This window comes from Lissotriton vulgaris, chromosome 5, assembly GCF_964263255.1.
Source record: "Lissotriton vulgaris chromosome 5, aLisVul1.2, whole genome shotgun sequence".
Lineage (NCBI taxonomy): Eukaryota > Metazoa > Chordata > Amphibia > Caudata > Salamandridae > Lissotriton > Lissotriton vulgaris.
The window spans coordinates 257,291,174-257,311,026 of record NC_141693.1 but is presented as its reverse complement, the minus strand read 5'-3'; the positions used below and the strand labels follow the sequence as shown (position 1 = coordinate 257,311,026).

At 47.4% G+C, this 19,853-nt stretch overlaps 1 protein-coding gene across 2 annotated transcripts in view; it reads right to left on the bottom strand.

Moving 5' to 3' along the window:
* MTOR (mechanistic target of rapamycin kinase) overlaps window positions 1-19,853 on the bottom strand; it is a 938,810-nt gene that overhangs the window by 772,841 nt on the left and 146,116 nt on the right. The gene's annotated exons all lie outside the window — the stretch shown is intronic.

The window sequence follows — 19,853 nt, the reverse complement described above, 5'->3', positions numbered from 1 at the left end:
CACACGCACACACACAGAACCTTCTGAAAGAAATTAATTACTTACCTATGTGAGAAAGTGCCATCTTTCTTGCATGGTATGCCCCCACTTTTTGCTGAATTGCTGATGTGCTTTGAGTGTGCCCTGGGCTCCTGCCAACCAGGTGCCCAGGGCCTGTGTTCCTTCCCTAAAACTGTGTTGAAACTAAAACCCAATTGACATCTCTAGCCACCTGTCAGCCCCTGGTAAATGGTACCTTAGGTACCCAGGGCATTGTGACCAGAGAAGACCCCTAAGAGCTGCAGTACTTATTGTGCCACCCTTAGGGGCCCTGTACTCCGACAAACACACACACTGCCTTTGCAGCCTGAGTGTCTTGGTGCAGAACTAAATAAAGAGTCGACATGGCACACATCCCTGTGTGCCAAGCCCAAAACACACACTGCCCTAGCATCCATCAGTTACCCCTCTAGCTGGGTGCACTATGCCAGTGGTGTGGGCAAGGGTGCATGAACCATGTGCCCCTACAGTACCCAAGGCCATTCCTGGGCACTGTAAGTGCAGTGCTGCCATTAAGAGTATATGGTGCAGTGAGGTTGTCATTTCGAACTCCACAGCACCATGATGGCTTCACGGAAGACTGAGAAGTTTGATCTTAAACTTCTCAGAACATTAAACCCACACTGATGCCAGTGTGGAATTTAATGCCAAATGCACAACAGAGGGGGAGTTGCCACCTGAACCTAACCTACAATCCACATCTGGTCTGAGAGGCGGCCTAGGCTGCTACACAGCAGACATGGTGCTGGACCTCTGGGTAGAGATCCATCCACTCTCCTGGGCCTGCAACAATGCATGTCCTGGGCAAGGTGCTAGGTCTCCTCCCCCAGGATGGGCAGGGGAAACTTCAAACACTTTTGTGAGCTTCTCCAGACCATTTGCCATACCCAGCAACTGGCCCCCACCGGTTCTGACACCCACTCTGGCGGGAAGACTGGCGGGAAACCCTACGTGAGGAAAGGGGGTGTGCCAACTCCACTCCTCAGGTGGGAGAGGTGAGGTGAAGCACAACTCCGGGTTCCGGGCATCTTGAAGATGAGGAGCCCTGCCCAATCGGAGAGAGGCTCCAGCTCCCCTCCCACAGGAGAGGAGCAGGATAGGGGGTGTACTCACCCCAGGACAGGGGACCCACTGGTCCCTGCCCTTACCCTACCCTGAGCCTTCCTTCCTCAGATCCCGATTTGAAAACAAGAAAGAAGATCAAGAAGAAGAAGACCTGCCGTGCAGCTGCTAACAAGAGGACGACACCAACTGACTTGGCCCCAGTCCTAATGGCCTGTTGGTCCTTGAACCTGCTCCTGCTAAATCCCGGCGTCTCCTGTGGCAGCAACCTTGAAAACCCCGGAGGACCTGCCTGCCTTGAACATCTTAAAGATTGGGATTCCCATGAGCAGTGGTTCTACTCAAACATCAACACCCTTGGTGCCAGCCAGGAACTGCGAATCCAGCACACTCTGCACCCGCCGAGCCCGGCCTGTGCCCGAGTGGACAAAGACCCGGAGGACGTCCCCCCCAGCAATTGTGACCTGAAATCCAGTGCCCAAGGACCCTCCTCAACGACCCAGACAACGCCTGCAGCCTCACAACCAGGGACTCCACCAACCGCGACCAGCAGAGGGTAAGATTTCCCGACATCAAAAGACACCCCGGCGCCCCACGGCCCTATGTGCCTGACAACGAGGTACCTACCTATCCTCCAAGATCCCAACTTACCCCTCGACGTGTTGGTCTCTCCTGAAGAATCTCCATCCTAGAGCCTGCAGTCTTTGTTCATCTTCCAAGACTCCTATTGAATAACATTGAGCGCCCGACTGCTCAAAATCACCCTGCACCACGCCGCGCCGCCCGAGTGCCCCTGGCAGTGCAACCTTTGTCCTAATCTACTTCCCTATTTGCCCTGAGCAAGTGACCAGGAGCCCAGCTCCCACAGCCACCTGGCCTGCTTGCCAGCAGCCACCAACCGAAGGCCCCCTGCCTCTCATTGGATAACATTGGGCCTAACTATCTCTACACCCGGCTGCCCCTGTGCCGCTGAGGGTGTACCACTTGTACCTACCTGACCCTGGGAGACCCCTGAGTCTATGCCCAGAACCTTAACTCTGCCAGTCGAGTACTTACCCAAAAGACGATAACTCACTTTTCTTTCATAGGGTAACATTGAATGGTTTCACTTGGAAATTCTTTCAAGTGTGGAGTTTTGAAACTTTAAAATATTCATCTAAAATTAGCCGAACAACGAAATCCGATTTACTCACCTGTTATCAGGAGAGAACCTAGTGCTGCCTCTTTCAGCCCAGAACTGACCCTGAAAAGTAATTTTAACGGTACTTACCAGTAACTTGAATTTCCTTCCATAGGAATCCATTGTCTAGTTTTCATCTGAAAAGTGTTGATTTTCAAAAACTACAAATATTCCTTACAAATCGCCTGTATGATTTAAACGCATTCTTTCAATTGTTTACAGGAGATGCACCAGTACTGGATCCAGGATCAAACACTGAGTAAGAAAAGGTAAAGATAACACTACTTATCTGCTAAGTGAATTTCCAACCATAGGATAACATTGGTGATTCTATGTGAAAAAGTTAAAATACAATAATATTCCTTAAAAATCACTACTGTAACCAAAAAGCTCAACTGTTTACAGGAGATGTCACAGGACTGAATCTAGGATGCAGTCATGTGGTTAGAAAAGTAATCTACAAAGTAACTAATTGCATTTAACTAGAAATTCCCATTGAGCTCAATGTTGCATTGTGTTTGAAATTGTGTTGCCAATTGCAACTGTAACTATTGTAATCAAAAAGTCTATTGCCTATTTGAAGAGTATTTAACTAAAATAACTCATTCTAAGAAAGTATATTTTGATATCTTGTTGGTTCTAAAATAAAACTATATATTTTGATACAAAAAAATTGGCCTAGAGTTCAGTTCTTGAGTATGTGCCACCAGGTCAGAGAGCCTTACCGCTTTGCAGACGCCTCGTCTTTTGAGAGGAGAATACCGCGTTCCTGCACACCCTGCCCGCCTCCCGCCGCTCGCTGTCCAAGCTGAGCCGCCGAGTGGAGCGCGGGTCAGGGGACTACAAGCCCCATCAGCCCAAGCGGGCTGCAACGCTACAAGCCGCGCCAGGAGGCGCTTAAAGCCGAGGTCAGCCCGACAAACAGCGGATTTGCCACTAGGTCAGAGAGCCTTACCGCTTTGCAGACGCCTCGTCTTTTGAGAGGAGAATACCGCGTTCCTGCACACCCTGCCCGCCTCCCGCCGCTCGCTGTCCAAGCTGAGCCGCCGAGTGGAGCGCGGGTCAGGGGACTACAAGCCCCATCAGCCCAAGCGGGCTGCAACGCTACAAGCCGCGCCAGGAGGCGCTTAAAGCCGAGGTCAGCCCGACAAACAGCGGATTTGCCACTAGGTCAGAGAGCCTTACCGCTTTGCAGACGCCTCGTCTTTTGAGAGGAGAATACCGCGTTCCTGCACACCCTGCCCGCCTCCCGCCGCTCGCTGTCCAAGCTGAGCCGCCGAGTGGAGCGCGGGTCAGGGGACTACAAGCCCCATCAGCCCAAGCGGGCTGCAACGCTACAAGCAGCGCCAGGAGGCGCTTAAAGCCGAGGTCAGCCCCGCCTCGCGGGACGCGAGCGGGACGCCGGGCGAAGCCCGGGCCAAGGGCGGGCCCGTTTCAGCCCGTTCCAGACAGATCCAGGCAGGGCTGGGCCCCCCCCCCTTAGGTCCGGACCGAATTCGTTTGACGACCATCTCTTCATTTAAAGGTACTCTTTGGTTCTGAAATTGCGACTCTATTGGACCACTGCCTCTGTGCCTGCATATCCACATTATGTCAGTAACAAGGGGATCCAGAAGCAAGACTGCACTTAGAACTGCACAGTTTATAGGTCCTATTGACAAATTTATCTCCACTACCACTGAGGCTATCAATTTAAACATTTCCCTTTTAGAGCGCAGGGTATCCCAGGACCTTGCGTTTGCTAAGAGATCCTCCCTGGGTCTCATAGCTACAGCTTTGACCCCAGTCCCAGCAGTTACATCTATTCCCAGCCTTTCTCAACCTGGAAATGTTATAGCACAATTACATTCCATTCCCAATGCCGTAGATTTATCGGCCACAAACTTGTCATTGGGTCTAGACTCTATTGAGAACCTTGAGACTACTCCGGATTTAGAGCGGATTGTAGTTGATGACCACTCTCAAGGTATTCAATCCATGGGGGTGAGTGAAGGCGCCATTCCTAAGCAGCCAATATCTACAAATAAAGGGAATAAGGCCAACCAACATCCCAAAAACAAGAAAAAGAAAGGGACTACTACAGCACCAGCCATGAATATTTCTGCTGGTACTAACCCCACAACATCTGTCTTGTTCAACCCTCATCGTACTTCAAATGGTATTGTCCAGGGGGGTGCACCTGGTCCATCCGACTTTGATAATATCCAGTTATTTGCAAAACTCAGGGATTTATTTAAACAACAACTTATGCCCCTGGAACGGAGTATCATGGTTATTGAGAAACAGCTTGCCATACTTATTGATAGATCTTCCAATCACCCAAGGGCAGGAACAGCTAAATCTGGGGGGGTTACACCAGCGGTTTCAGCCGTGGCGTCCTGTCCGGGGGTTCCTCTAGCTAAGACTAACACAGACAAACCACCTGTTAACACAGTTATGTTTAACACCAAATCCGTAATAAAGGATCCTATAATTGAAACTTCGTCCAACTCTAACACTTGCACTAACTGTTCCAAATCTAAGCCGAAAGCTAAATTACCACCTCAGACACCGTCATCCAGCCAGCAAATTTGTGCTGTCCAGACTCCACAAGTTACTTCCAATGATGCCAACCGTATTCTTACTAATGAGCCCTTACAGCGATCTACCAGTAACAATAAGGCCCCCAAAGCCAAAGCTAATTCCCATGCAGATAAAAAGAGGCCTAAACCTAAACGCCCTTTTCAATTGGCCCCAGAGGTATCTCCTTTCACGGCAATTTTAACAGGAGTACCGGAACTCCCAGAGGGAACTGAGGAACCCCAATGGTCCCTCCGGAATAAAATTCTGCAATGGCTTTGCATCCATAGGCCTCTGAAGCCCCCATTTACCTGTAGAATATCCTCGGTACGCAGGGTTTCTTGGGTGGGTAAGATCCCCAAGAGCATTCAAGGGGACTGTGTCATTGTTACATGTGAGGATGCCTCTACTGTGAATCACATATGTTCATGGCCTGATCTAGAGAAGAAGGGAGGAATCGATACCCATCGACTCTCCTTTTTCTACCCCCCTACTTCTAATTATCACTATCCAATTCCTCCGCCAAATTGGGCTATGAACCAAGAACACCAATGGGACTATGGCGACCCATGGCAAATCCAACAATTTAGAGGTAGGGATTGGGTACCTCGTCCCTGGTATCCCAACAACAACCGTTTTACAGACGGCGGGTGGCAGGGCATCCAAACCACTAACAGATTTGACTGCCTGGAGATGGTTGATTGACTTTATGTTCCATCTTCACCGACCTCAACTGTCAACAGGCGGTCGGCATCTGATGTGGTTGTGCGATCTGACCCTGTCAGCCCTAACTCTGCTCCCGCAGTGACCCCTGTGTTCTCTAGTGGTCACATGGTTCTACATAAGATTAAAGCACCCGGAAGTTCTTTTATCCAATCACCCCCTTCTTGTTCCCACCCTCTTAACACCCAATCCCCCACTTGTCGGGTAGTAACTGGACCCTCCAAGATACCAGCTCATGTAACTAAGCCTGGTGACCTTATTTTGATATCATGGAATATTGCTGGTATCGCAGGGAAACTAAATACCCCTTTCTGGTCTAAATTCATAGGAGAAGGGTTTGATATAGTCCTCCTCCAGGAGACCTGGAGTCAGGAAGACATCAACGTAGAAGGTTATTCTTCCTATTGCCTGAATGCCACTAAATCCAATTCTGGTAGGGCAAAGGGGGGTCTTTTGATTCTCCTTTCCAACAGATTGGAAACCTTCAAAGTTAGAAGCAGCACAAATGTGGGAGCTTACAGCCAGGTACTGAGGATTGCATGTGCTAAGGGTAATGACCTGGTTCTTGTCAACTTTTACAACAACATCTTTGATGCCTCCAGAGGGAATATCCTGTACCCCCTGGAAAAAGAAATAGCTAAGGTTATAGGCATCTCAAATAAGCAGTTAGACATCCTATGGGCTGGAGACTTTAATTTACAGCCATGCCAGCTATCTAAGGGTAACCCTTGCGGTTTTGGAGTGGAGTCGGATAATTTTAATGGGGGTATAGGAAGGAGCGAGGATTTTCCCCACTTCCCACACTGTCATTACGGCTCCACCTTAAATAATCTGCTACTAAAACTAGATTTATCCTTATTAAATTGCAACAAAAATAAACAGAACGCCAGTTGCCCCACCTTTACAGGGAGGGAAGCTGGGACTTTTATCGATCACATCTTGTTCTCAAGCAATGGGGACTATTCAAGCTTGTATGTGAGAGAGGAAAGTCTCAGCGATCACAACAGTATTTGTGTTACCCTTCCTTCAAGGGGTGTCACACAAAGAACTGGGGAAACCTGTACCACCGATATAGCGTCCCAACGACCTAATGGTCCGAGAATCAAGTGGACGGGGGTCAATTCTGTGGCTAAACAAAGGGAGGTAATAGTCAGCTGTAAAATTGAGATTAGCTATTGCCTTAAAGATGTTGTTAACCACGAACTTTTGATATCTCAGTTTATTAATATCAATACCATCATTGAGGGTATTTTTACTAAAAAACCCTCAGTCAATAAAACGATAAAACTGGGATGGTTCGATAAGTCCTGCACTGCAACTTTACGGGAATTAAAACGAGTTTTAGGGCTCAAACCCCGAGATGGCAGTAGCATCAAAGAAGCAAGGGTTAACTACAAACTGGCTATCTCCAACAGGAAAAAGGTACTACAGAGAGAAGCTTGGGACAAACTGAATGAAGCTGTTGAGACAAAAAACAGTAAACTCTACTGGGAAATAGTCAACAGTCCATTCTTAAATTCGGAAGGTGTCCCAGAAATTACTTCTTATGTTGCGTGCGAGGACTGGGTCTCTCATTTTACTAATATTTTTAACCCAGAAAAGGTATTATTGACCCAACCTTTGGTTGATTTGCCATTGTGGTCACCTATACCTTTGGAAATCACGCTACAGGAGGGATTGGATGGCCTTGCTAATAGCAAGGGGGGGAAGGCCCCGGGACCTGATGGGGTGCCCATAGATTTATTAAAAACAGAACCTAACCTGTGGGCCCCCATTTTGGTTAGGACATTCAACTGTGCAGCAGTAGGCGATTTCCCTCCCTCTTGGGGTCAATCGGTTATTGTCCCCTTATTTAAAAAAGGCAGTAAATCCGAGGCCTCTAACTATCGGCCAATTTCTTTATTGGATGCCTCAGTAAAGGTTATGAGCAGAATTCTGCTCATAAGACTAGAAACTTGGGCAGAAGATATGAGTATTTTAACTAAAGTGCAATACGGCTTCAGGAAGGGGATGGGTACTCTGGAGCAATGCGTGAACTTGGATCTTTTAATTAACAAATATACAGTGGCCAAAAAGGGTAATTTATTTTTATGTTTTGCTGATCTGAGCAGCGCATTTGATTTAGTTGATCATGGCATTCTTTGGCAGGTTTTACTGGAGTTAGGAGCACCCAAAGAAATAGTACATTTCCTGGCTAGGCTTTACCAGAAACTTTCTTGTAAAGTCCGATATGGCAGCCATGGTGAATGCACACCATTCTTCAAGGTATCCAGGGGCATCCGCCAAGGATGCGTACTAGCTCCTCTTTTATTTTCTCTTTTTATTAACTGTGTTGATCGCACTTTGGCAACCATATCAGCAGATGCCCCGCAGATTGGAGGCAATTCTGTCTCAATCTTACTTTATGCGGACGACGCAGTACTTTTATCACGCACTCAGATAGGCTTACAAAGTCTCATTGATGGTTTTATGCTGTTCATACAAAATAGGAGACTTTGTGTAAACAAATCTAAGACCTATGTTATGTTGTGCGGTGAGTCAGCCAATAAACTAAAGTCCAATTTCTATCTTGACAGCGCCAAAATGCTACAAGTTAAAACATTTTGTTATTTAGGAATCACCTATGCTAATGATGGGTCCTGGAAATCAGAGCTTGAAAATGCTAGGTCGAAAATGACTCGTTGTACCAGCAGTGTTTTTCGTTTCTCATCTAAGCTCGGCTCAAGAAGCATTCGTGACATGATTAACATTTACAATATTCGTTGTGTTCCCTCGGCATTGTATGGGGCTGGAGTGTGGGGCCACACAGATGGCACCTCCCTCCAAAAAGAGGAGAACAAGTTCCTAAGAAAAGTGCTATGTGTTCCCCACTCCGCTTCCATTCAATTAATTCATGACGAGGTTGGGGTCGAGTTTATTTCGGACTTAGCAGCCGTTCGTCCACTCTTATTGTGGCGATCTATTTGGGCTAAGCCTGAAACTCGATTCACTCAAGAAATTATTCTTGACTGTATAGGCTTGGACTTTTCTTTTCGTATTCTTTGGCTGAAATATATTAGTTTTTGGTTTAAGACTCTGTTTGATATTGATGTTCTCACTGACCCCGAGCTTGCGGTAGAAATACCCAAAAAAGAGATTAAACAAACTTTCTTGATGTACAAAAAGAAAGGGCGAGAAGAGGTATATGGCAAGCTAAATACCGTAAAGTTTTATAGAGAACTTAACTTGCCATCGGGGTTCCAAGCATATCTTCTACATGTCAGTCGCCCATCTCATCAATATGTTTTAACTCGTGTCAGGTTGGGCATTGTACACCATCTTGTTGCGTTCCCAGTACAGAAACAGAAATCTGAAACCCCCTGCCCTTGTGACAATGTTTCACGCCAGAGTTGCTGCCATTTCTTACTTTTTTGTAAATTTTATCATTTTCTAAGACTAAGGTACTTAAAACCTATATTTATTAAATACAATATACGGTCTTTTAAGAATGCCCTTGTGTTACTGTCAGCTTTAGAAAATGTGGACATATGTTTTTTTGTTGCCATTTATATTTTGAAATGTACAGCTGCCAGGAAAAGTATTGTATTGCCATGATCTCTATATTCCTGTCTGTACTTCTCAATACGTACAGCTGCCAGGGCGAGCACTTTTTTTAGTAGTGCTCAATTTATCTTTAACCCTGTCTGTACATGTTTTCTTTTTCTTCTCCTTGATTCTTTTACATTTTCATCATACAGCTGCCAGGATACATCTAGTGCTGCTATATTTCTATACCTTTCTGCCTGTTTTAACAAATTTTTAAAACCTAAAACTCTCATGTCCCACGATTAGGCGGGGGCTTATTGTTCAACGTACAGCTGCCAGGATAAACATTTTGTGCTAATTTATTCATTCCTGTCTGTACGATTTTAACTTTGTTTTTTTTTTTTTTTTTTTTTTTTAATTATGATCCAATGTTAAACGCTGGTCAGTATGTGTCCTACCCTCACATGAATTATCTTGGATTCCCCTGTATATATTTTGTATTTCATAATATTTTTAATGTAATGGATTGATTTCATGTTTTGCTTGTATGATTTGTTTACAAATCGAATAAAAGCTTTGAAATTGAATTGAGTATGTGAGACCATTTGCTGACTGAGTGTGTACAACAAATGCTCTGCACTGTCCTCTGATACCGCCTTACTGCTCGACCAAGCTACCACTTTAGAAAGTAAGGTTATATCGAACTTTAGCCTCTTCCATACCTCTGGGGACTGTGGACTCTGTGCACACTGTACCTTACTTTGGTCCAGTATATAGAGCCACTTTCTTACAACATGTAATTCCAGTTATTCAAATTTGGAATCTTTTATATATTCACATGCTTCAGCCAGAAGTCTATCAAAAGGACTCTAACAGAAGAATATTTGAGTTTTCTCTTGACCAGACCCAGCAAGTATGGTAGTATTAGATGAAGTTGAACCTGAAGTGGATGAAAGTCTTTGCTCCTGCACCCGACACAAAGGCGATTCCACTTGGTGTGGTACGTTTTTGTAGTTGCTGAAGCATGTGCCTGTGCTAAGATGTTTCTGCAGTCTTTTGGTAGATCTAAGTGACTGACTCTGTGGTCGGGTACAATGCTGACAGGTTCAGCAACTTGGGGGCGTGGTGTAATATGGCTCCATAATATCTGGAGAGGAGACTGGAATGTCATTTCAGACAAACGGCTGAACGGGTTGACAGCAGCAGAAGTTTTCTGTACAAGTACTGGTATGGCTATGCCAAAGCAATGAGGATCAGAGTTCAATGATACATTGTCACCTTTTTTACACCCTAGGGGTCAGGGGAAACTGAGGAAAGGCGTAAGCAAAGATTTTAGACCAAGTGATCAAATGGACATTGTAGGAGAGTAGGGTCTGCTTCCTATGGTCACCCCCACTTTTTGCTGTGATTCTCTGGTTTTTCGACTTTAGTGTGGCTGTGGGCCTGCTAATCAGACCCACAGCCCAGCTGTTCTCTCTCTAAATTGATACCATGTACTTTAGGTACATACCAGATTGGGTATTGGGTCACCTCTGTGAGCCCCTGTATAGTGTACCATAGGTACCCAGGGCATAGGTGCATCCAAGGCCTACCGGGGGCTGCAGCATGTATTATGCCACCCTGGCTGGCCCTCCAAACTGACACCACAGGCTGATCACTCAGCTTGGGTAAAGGTGGTGTAATCACCCCTTACTTAGATATAGTATACCGATAGCTACCTTATATATAGACACATATGCACCCATAAGTCACTCCTATGGTAGGCCTCGACAATCTTGGAGGCAGAGTGCTTGGTTTTATGTGAGAGGGTGCCCTAGCATGAGCTGTGCCCCTCTGCAGCTTTCGGAACCATCTCCTTATAGCTGTTCTAGGATATATGCAAAAACCACAGTTGATGGACAGAATGCAGAACAATGCCATACATTCACCCCAGTACAGAGATCTGGCCCTAAATCCATTGTTTTTATGCACTCCACACCACCCCAGTTCAGACATGGCCATAACCGGAAACAAGCTTCCGAGGACCGGTTTCTGGCAGTCCAGCCGTCTTCAGCCCGGCTTGCTTGAATCCAGTGGTGTGGAGTGCATGGGACTCACGTCTGAGCATACCCATCCCACTCGGGGTGACAAATGCAAAAACCACAGTTGATGGACAGAATGCAGAACAATGTCATACATTCACCCCAGTACAGAGATCTGGCCCTAAATCCATTGTTTTTATGCACTCCACACCACCCCAGTTCAGACATGGCCATATGCAAATCAGTCTGACCCTGTGCCTCATGAGAACTGTCCAGCCCGAACTGCCAAGCCATGCCTTCCCTGGACCGGAAACAAGCTTCCGAGGACCGGTTTCTGGCATTCCAGCCGTCTTCAGCCCGGCTTGCTTGAATCCAGTGGTGTGGAGTGCATGGGACTCACGTCTGAGCATACCCATCCCACTCGGGGTGACGAATGCAGAAACCACAGTTGATGGACAGAGTGCAGAACAATGTCATACATTCACCCCAGTACAGAGATCTGGCCCTAAATCCATCGTTTTTATGCACTCCACACCACCCCAGTTCAGACATGGCCATATGCAAATCAGTCTGACCCTGTGCCTCATGGGAACAGACCAGCCCGAACGAACTGGGGTGGTGTGGAGTGCAAAAAAACGATGGATTTAGGCCCAGATCTCTGTACTGGGGTGAATGTATGACATTGTTCTGCATTCTGTCCATCACTTGTGGTTTTTGCATTTGTCACCCCGAGTGGGATGGGTATGCTCAGACGTGAGTACCATGCACATATAAATCAAGTTCTTATAATACATAAGTTCTACTGAACTTAGCAGTTGTAGGTGGTAAGGGCCTAGCACACCCTGACCACAACTCCTATAGAGGTTCTAGTAGGAAAACATTTAGTGTAGGTAGGTGCACACACCACATCTCACTAGAAAATGTCCTTGGAAGCAGGCCCTAGTGGACTTTTAGAAGAAACACAGAGGGTGCCTTCTAAGTATAACTCATTCACTTTTCATTAATTGAGAAGCCTGTGTGCAATCAGAAAGTTGAGACAAGGACAGAGTCCAACCTTTAACCACCTGGTAGATATCTTAGTGGCTCATGATGTAGAGAATGCATCAGACCCAGGTAACCAAGGGGGGGGGGGGCATCACTCAACAGAGGAAAATACCACTGGAGATGATCCATTGGTCTCTGATGAGGATGTTGACCAGGATGCAGCTGATGAAGCTCCCCTGGGCAACCTGTGACTGTCTGGAGATGGAGAGCGTCATGGTAGGCCCCCTCTAACCTTCCAGCCAGGCCTAACAATGGAACCAGAAGGCCCAGATCACTGTCCAGTGGTTCTGATCATTCTGATTCCTCAGTAGGGTCCAGTGCCTCTGCTGTGAGGAGGATGACTTCCCCTCAGAGGAGAGAGCACAAAGCTAGGATGAAGGAAGTCAAGCTTAGGATCAAGAGGCAAGAAGTTGCCCTTGCAAAAGAAACCCTGGCTCTTGAAAGAGAGAAACAATTGTGTGGGATAGAGCCCACTGGTGGCAGCAAAGTACCTAGAGATAGGGAAAGGTCTCATGACCATAGAAACCTGAACAAGATTGTCCCTCCCTACCAGGTTGGGGGTGACATCCACAAATGGATAACTGCTTTGGAGAGAGCTTGCAAAGTACAGCAAGTACCCCAAAGTCAGTGGGCAGCAATATTGAGGCTCTCCTTTTCAGATAAAGGCAGAGACAACCTCCTGACAGTTAATTTATTTTATTTATTTTATTTATTTTAAAAGTTTTATATAGCGCGGACAAGATCTTTGCAGATATCAGAGCGCTTTACATAGAGGGGTACATGAGGGGGCGTAATCATACAAATAAATCAGTAGATCAAAACAGTACAAATATGTTACATAGAGGGGTATATGAGGGGGCATAGTCAGATAGATAAATCAATAAATCAAACAGTACAAATAGGTTACATAAAGAGGTATATGAGGGATCATAGTCGGATAGATAAGTCAGTAAATCAAACAGTACAAATGGGTGACTGCAAAGCCAATCATGTGAGCAATGAGACAACTCATACAAGTAGGCAAAGGGGTCAAGCATGTAGTATAGATCGGTGTCGAGTGTTAACAGAGTTCTAGATACTGGTTCAAGTGTATTTAGCCATGAGGATAACTTTTTCTTCTTTTTTAAAGAGTGTAGTGGAAGAGATAAGCCTGGTTTCTGAAGGGAGTGAGTTCCAGATCCTAGGTGCCATTCCCGAGAAGAATGAACAGGATGCTGAAAACTACTACATCCTGAAGCGTGCTCTGATAGATGGTTTTGGCTTAACAACTGAGCAGTACAGGTTGCTGTTCAGAGATACCCGGAAGACACAGACTCAGGACTGGACTGACTTTGTAGATTGTGCTACTAAGGATCTGGAAGGTTGGTTACTGGGCAGTAAGGTTAATGACTATACAGGATTGTATAATTTGATCATGAGAGAACAAATTCTTAACAACTGTCAGAACCAGTTATTGCATCAGCACCTGGTTGACTCTGATCTGCCCTCTCCCCAAGAATTGGGAAAGAAGGCAGACAAATGGGTCAGAACCAGGGTGAAGCAGAAGGTACAGAACCAAGGTGGTGATCAGAAGAAGCAAGACCAAAAGTGTGGAGAGAAAGCAAAAGACCAGACGTCTTCTCAAGGTCCTCAAAAAGCTTCTAATGGTGGGGGTTCCCAACCTGCAAAAATGAAAGAAGGTCCTAAGAAACCATGGTGCACAGTATGTAAAGTAAATACTCACTGTACCAGTGATTGCACCAAGAAGGAGTCAGCTCCAGCCACCATTGCCCCTAAGGCAACTGTTCCCCCTAGTACAGCTAATAGTGGTGGTTCTCAACAGAAGGGTGTAGTAGGGTTAACCCTGGGAACTGAGGTGGATTCTGGCCTAGTCAGAATACCAACTCAAGCTGTTCTTGTCTGTGATGTGGACATGGTTATGTCCTCTACTGTCAGCCCCAGTAACTTGGGCAAGTACAGACAGACTGCTTTAACTAATAACAAAGTGGCTCAGGTCTACAGGGACACATGTGCTAGCGTCACAATGGTGACACCCAGCTTTGTGGACCCTGAACAGATAATACTAGGTTACAATTACCTAGTGGCCAATGCAAGCAATGTCACTACCACCCATAGTATGGCAATTGTTAATTTCTCCTGGGGAGGGGTAACTGGCCTCAAAAGAGTTGTTGTTAGTTCAGACCTCCCTGTAGAATGTTTGCTTGGCAATGACCTAGAATCTTCAGTCTGGTCAGAAGTGGAGTATGGGACTCATGGAGAGATGTTAGGTATATCGGCACATGTCCTTGCTGTGATCAGGTCACAGGTCAAAAATGTCAACACTGAACAGGCCCTGGATCCTAAGATAATGGACTAGTTGCCTACCAGGAGGAGAAGCAGTAGGGTTAAGGCAGTGCCTTCCTCCTTGACTCAGGAAGAGGATCAGCCTTCTCAGGAAGCTGATTGTGAGACCCAGGAGGAAACTGTCCTAGAAGAGCTTGAGCCTGATCAGGTTGAATTTCTTGGGATAGGGGGACCCTCCAGGGCAGATCCGAGGCAGGCACAGTTGGACTGCCCTTCTCTTGAACCCCTCAGACAGCAAGCTGCTGCTGAGGCTGCTGGGAATGCTAGTGGGACCCACAAAGTCTATTGGGATGATGGGCTCCTGTATTCAGAGGCTAGAGACCCTAAGCCTGGTGCTTCCAGGAGGTTGGTCATATCTTTGGCATTCAGGGGCTTCCTTCTCACACTAGCCCATGATATTCCCCGTGCAGGACATCTTGGCCAGAACAAGACTTGGGACAGGCTTGTCCCTCACTTTCACTGGCCCCGCATGTCAGAAGACACCAAGGAGTTTTGTCGCTCCTGTGTCACCTGCCAAGCCAGTGGCAAATCAGGTGGCACCACAAAGGGCCCCCTAATACCACTACCTGTGGTTCCCTTTGAAAGACTAGGGATTGACATTGTTGGGGCAATGGATCCCCAAACAGCCTCTGGGCACAGGTTTATTCTGGTAGTAGTGGATCATGCCACCAGATACCCAGAAGCTATTCCCCTAAGGACCACAGCAGCCCCTGTTGTGGCAAGAATTCTCCTGTGAGTTTTCTCAAGAGTGGGTTTTCCGAAGGAGGTTGTCTCAGACAGAGGTGCAAACTTTATGTCTAGATATCTGACTGCTATGTGGAAGGAGTGTGGAGTGAACTACAAGTTCACCACACCCTATCATCCACAGTGCAATGGTCTGGTGGAGAGATTCAACAAGACGTTAAAGGGCATGATCAAGGGTTTACCTGAAAATCTCAGGCGAAGATGGGACATCCTGCTGCCCTACCTTTTCTTTGCTTACAGAGAGGTCCCACAGAAGGGGGTTGACTACAGCCCTTTTGAACTTCTGTTTGGGCATCCTGTAAGAGGACCCCTTTGTCTGGCGAAGGAGGGATGGAAGTTACCTCTCAAACCTCCCAAGCAAGACATTGTGGACTATGTACTTGGTCTCCGCTCCCGGATGGCTGAGCACTGGTTAGAGGCGGCAGACCCGAGAGCAGAGGACGGCCCGGGACCAGGGTTCGATTCCCGATGCGGCAGGTTTCTGGACCAGGGTCAGCGGACTCGATAATTCTCTCGCCTCGGTGCCCACTCTGATCAGCGATCGCACTCGGCAACTCTGGGCACTAGCTTGCCTCATCTTCACTAACGGCCCCACCAGACCGCCGGGGATGCCTGGTCTCACCCTGGAGATACCCACTAAGGGACCATCTCTCAGGGAAGCCAGGAAGGGTTTCGCAGCGGTCGAAGCGCGGAGATACTCCTCCGGGAGTCGATCCTAGCGCTATATAAACTTGCAATTAATTAATTAATTAATTAATTTGAGGCTAGTCAGGAATTGCAAAAGGCCTGGCATGACCAAAAGGCTATGCTGACTGTTTACCAGCCAGGACAGAAAGTGTGGGTGTAGGAGCCAGTGGCCCCAGCAGCTCTCCAAGACAAATGGTCTGGACCCCACACTATTGTTGAGCAAAAGGGAGAGGTAACCTATCCGGTTGATCTTGGAAATCCCAGGAGCCCCCACAGGGTGCTTTATGTCAACAGGTTGAAACCATATGTTGACAGGGCAGACATGGGCTTGTTCATGGCTACAGATGAGGGACAGGAGGAGGAGAGTGACCCTCTCCCAGACCTGCTTTCTCAGAGCCCTGATGATGGTTCAGTTGATGGTGTAACCTTGGCAGGCAGCCTCACTGACCAACAGCAGCAGGACTGCAGACAAGTTCTACAGTCCTACTGACATATGTTTTCTCTGACTCTAAGTCAGACTACCTGGTGCACTCATGAAGTGGACACTGGGGACAGTCTGCCTGTTAAAAGTAAGATTTACAGGCAACCTGATCATGTATCAGGACAAAGGTCCAAAAGATGTTGGAGTTGGGAGTCATTGAACCCTCAGAGAGCCCTTGGGCCAGTCTAGTAGTCCTGGTGCCTAAACCTCACAACCAAGGTGGTAAGAAAGAGATGAGGTTGTGTGTGGATTACAGAGGCCTCAATGCTGTCACTAGAACAGATGCCCACCCAATACCAAGGGCAGATGAACTCATTGACAGATTGGCATCTGCCAAGTTTTTGAGTACATTTGACTTGACAGCTGGCTACTGGCAGATCACACTAGCCGATGATGCAAAAGCCAAGACAGCATTTTTAACCCCAGGAGGACATTATCAATTTGTGTTAATGCCCTTTGGTCTGAAAAATGCACCTGCCACATTCCAAAGGTTGGTGAACCAAGTCCACTCAGGTCTGGATGACTACTGTGCAGCCTATCTAGATGATATTGCTGTCTTTAGCTCCACTTGGGAAGATCACCTGATCCACCTGAAGAATGTTTTGGAGGTCCTGCAAAAGGCAGGCCTAACTATCAAGGCTACCAAGTGCCAGATAGGGCAGAGCAAGGTTGTATACCCGGGCCACCTTGTAGGTGGAGGTCAGGTTCAACCATTGGAGAGCAAGATCCAGACCATAAAGGACTGGGCTGCTCCCACCACCCAGACACAGGTCAGAGCTTTCTTGGGCCTGACTGGGCACTACAGAAAATGTGTCAAGGGGTATGGTTCCATTGTGACACCCCTTAATGACCTAACTTCTAAGAAAATGCCAAAGAAAGTTCAGTGGACAGTAAGCTGTCAAAAGGCATTTGATGACCTAAAGCAGGCCATGTGCACTGCTCCTATTCTGCAAAGTCCAGACTACTCCAAATAATTCATTGTTCAAACAGATGCTTCTGAGTTGGGGCTAGGTGCTATTCTTTCACAACTGAATTAAGATTGTCAAGACCAGCCAGTAGCTTTTATTAGCAGAAGGCTGACCCCTAGAGAGAAACGTTGGTCAGCTATTGAGAGGGAGGCCTTTGCTGTGGTTTGGGCACTGAAGAAGCTGAGGCCATACTTGTTTGGTAGTCACTTCAGGATTCAGACAGACCATACGCCCCTCTTTTGGCTAAATCAGATGAAGGGTGAAAAATCCCAAACTGCATAAGTGGTCCATTTCCCTACAGGGGATGGACTTTACAGTGGAACATAGACCTGGGACTGACCATGCCAATGCAGATGGACTCTCCAGATATTTCCACTTAGAACATGAAGACTCAACTGGTCAAGGTTAGCTTAATGTCCTTGCGTCGGGGGGTGGGGGGGGGGCGTTATGTAGGAGAGTAGGGTCTGCTTCCTATAGTTACCCCAACTTTTTGCTGTGATTCTCTGGTGTTTCGACTTTAGTGTGGCTTTGGGCCTGCTAATCAGACCCACAGCCCAGCTGTTCACTCTCTAAATTGATACCATGTACTTTAGTTACATATCAGATTGAGTATTGGGTCACCTCTGTGAGCCCCTGTATAGTGTACCATAGGTACCCAGGGCATAGGTGCATCCAAGGCCTACCAGGGGCTGCAGCATGTATTATGCCACCCCTGGCTGGCCCTCCAAACTGACACCACAGGCTGATCACTCAGCTTGAGTAAGGTGGTGTAATCACCCCTTACTTAGATATTGTATACCTATATCTACCATATATATATAGACACATATGCACCTATAAGTCACTCCTATGGTAGGCCTCGACAATCCTGGAGGCAGAGTATTTGGTTTTATGTGAGAAGGTGCCGTAGCATGAGCTGAGCCCTTCTGCAACTTTCGGAACCATCTCCTTATAGCTGTTCTATGATATAGCCATACCATATACTCTTAAGTGCATTATAACCCTCGCGATTAAGGCTAACTTTGGCTTGGCTTTATCAAAACATGTCGTGTAAGGTGTCAAACACTTTGGAATACTACCCCCACCCCGCTATTCTGGTGGCGGGGGTAGCATTCCACCCTTCTAGAGGGAAAAGACATGTATGTTACTGCTTTACCCGGTTAAAGTTAAACAGAGCCCCAGCATCACAAAATGGATGCTGCTGCCACAGACACAAGTCTGACCTTCTGCTGCTGGACGAAACTTCGTCAGGGGAGGCCTGGACAATAGGTTTCCTGTCCAGGGAGGTGCCAGCACCTCCCCAGACAGGCAGATGTGTATTGGGACAGGGAGGGCTGCATCTGCAGATGCTTTTTAAGACACTGCCTGGGGCACACAAGGTGCTCCATGCATAGCCCGGTTCAAACCAGTTGCTGGGGCACTCCAGCCCCGTTCTGGCGCGAAACTGGACAAAGGGAAAGGGGTGTAACCACCCCCTTCCCAGGTCCACCCATAGGAGGGAACTAGTCAGGTAATCCAGCCCCTTAGCTTAGTATAAGTATAGGAGCTGTGTCCCCAGGACTTTAGATTATCCTGGAAAGAAACTTTGATACAGAACTCTTGGACCTTCGACATTCTATTCTGACTAGAAGATGGAAGACATCTCCCTTGTGGCCAAGGAGTGACCACCTTGTGCAAATAGGCACCACCAGTAACTTGCCCGTCTGCTTTGTCGACGATCCAGCCGGAACCCGAATACTCAGCGACACAGGAACTGGACTCTCAGACTTCTCTAACTCCGAACCACATCCACAACAAAGCTGAGACCCGTGGAGGACACGAGAGACGTGGGACTGGACACCCTGGACATCCTGCATTTTGCTAACTGCTCGACTACAGAGGTACCCTCGCAGTTGTGCATTGGGGTACGAGAAACCCCAGACCGATCGCCATTTGCACCGAAGCTCAGCCTTCCACGAGTGCCGCGTGGGGCCTGCTCTTGCATTTCAGCTCGACTCGTCTTCCTGGTTCCTTGCCCTTTGGCTAGTGAGCCCCTGAAGACTTTTCTTTTGAACTAAACTGCTTTCCAAGTTGCTCCAGGCTTGCTCCAGCTTCCTTTCAAGAAGCGCCACTGACCTTGCTGGTCTGCAACAGAGCCAATCTCGACATCCTGCGTGGGTTGCGGTTGCTAAGGCTTGTTGGGTCCAATCCGGATACTGACACCGCAGTCAACAAGATCCGTCGTGGGATAGCTCGAATCCAGCACCTGGTCATCGTCGATGCCTCCTGGACCTCGTGGCTGAAGAGACAAACTCACCTTCTTCACCTTCAAGTACGCCACATCGCCTGGTACCTTCTTGGTTCCTTCCTCGTCACTGGCTAGTGACCCAGACTCTGTCTCCTCTGCATTCAGGTTCTTCACATCGCCGATCCACCCTTGGATCCACCTGGACACTTTTCCTCTGGTCGCCTGCAGCACTTCCTTGCAGATCTCCATA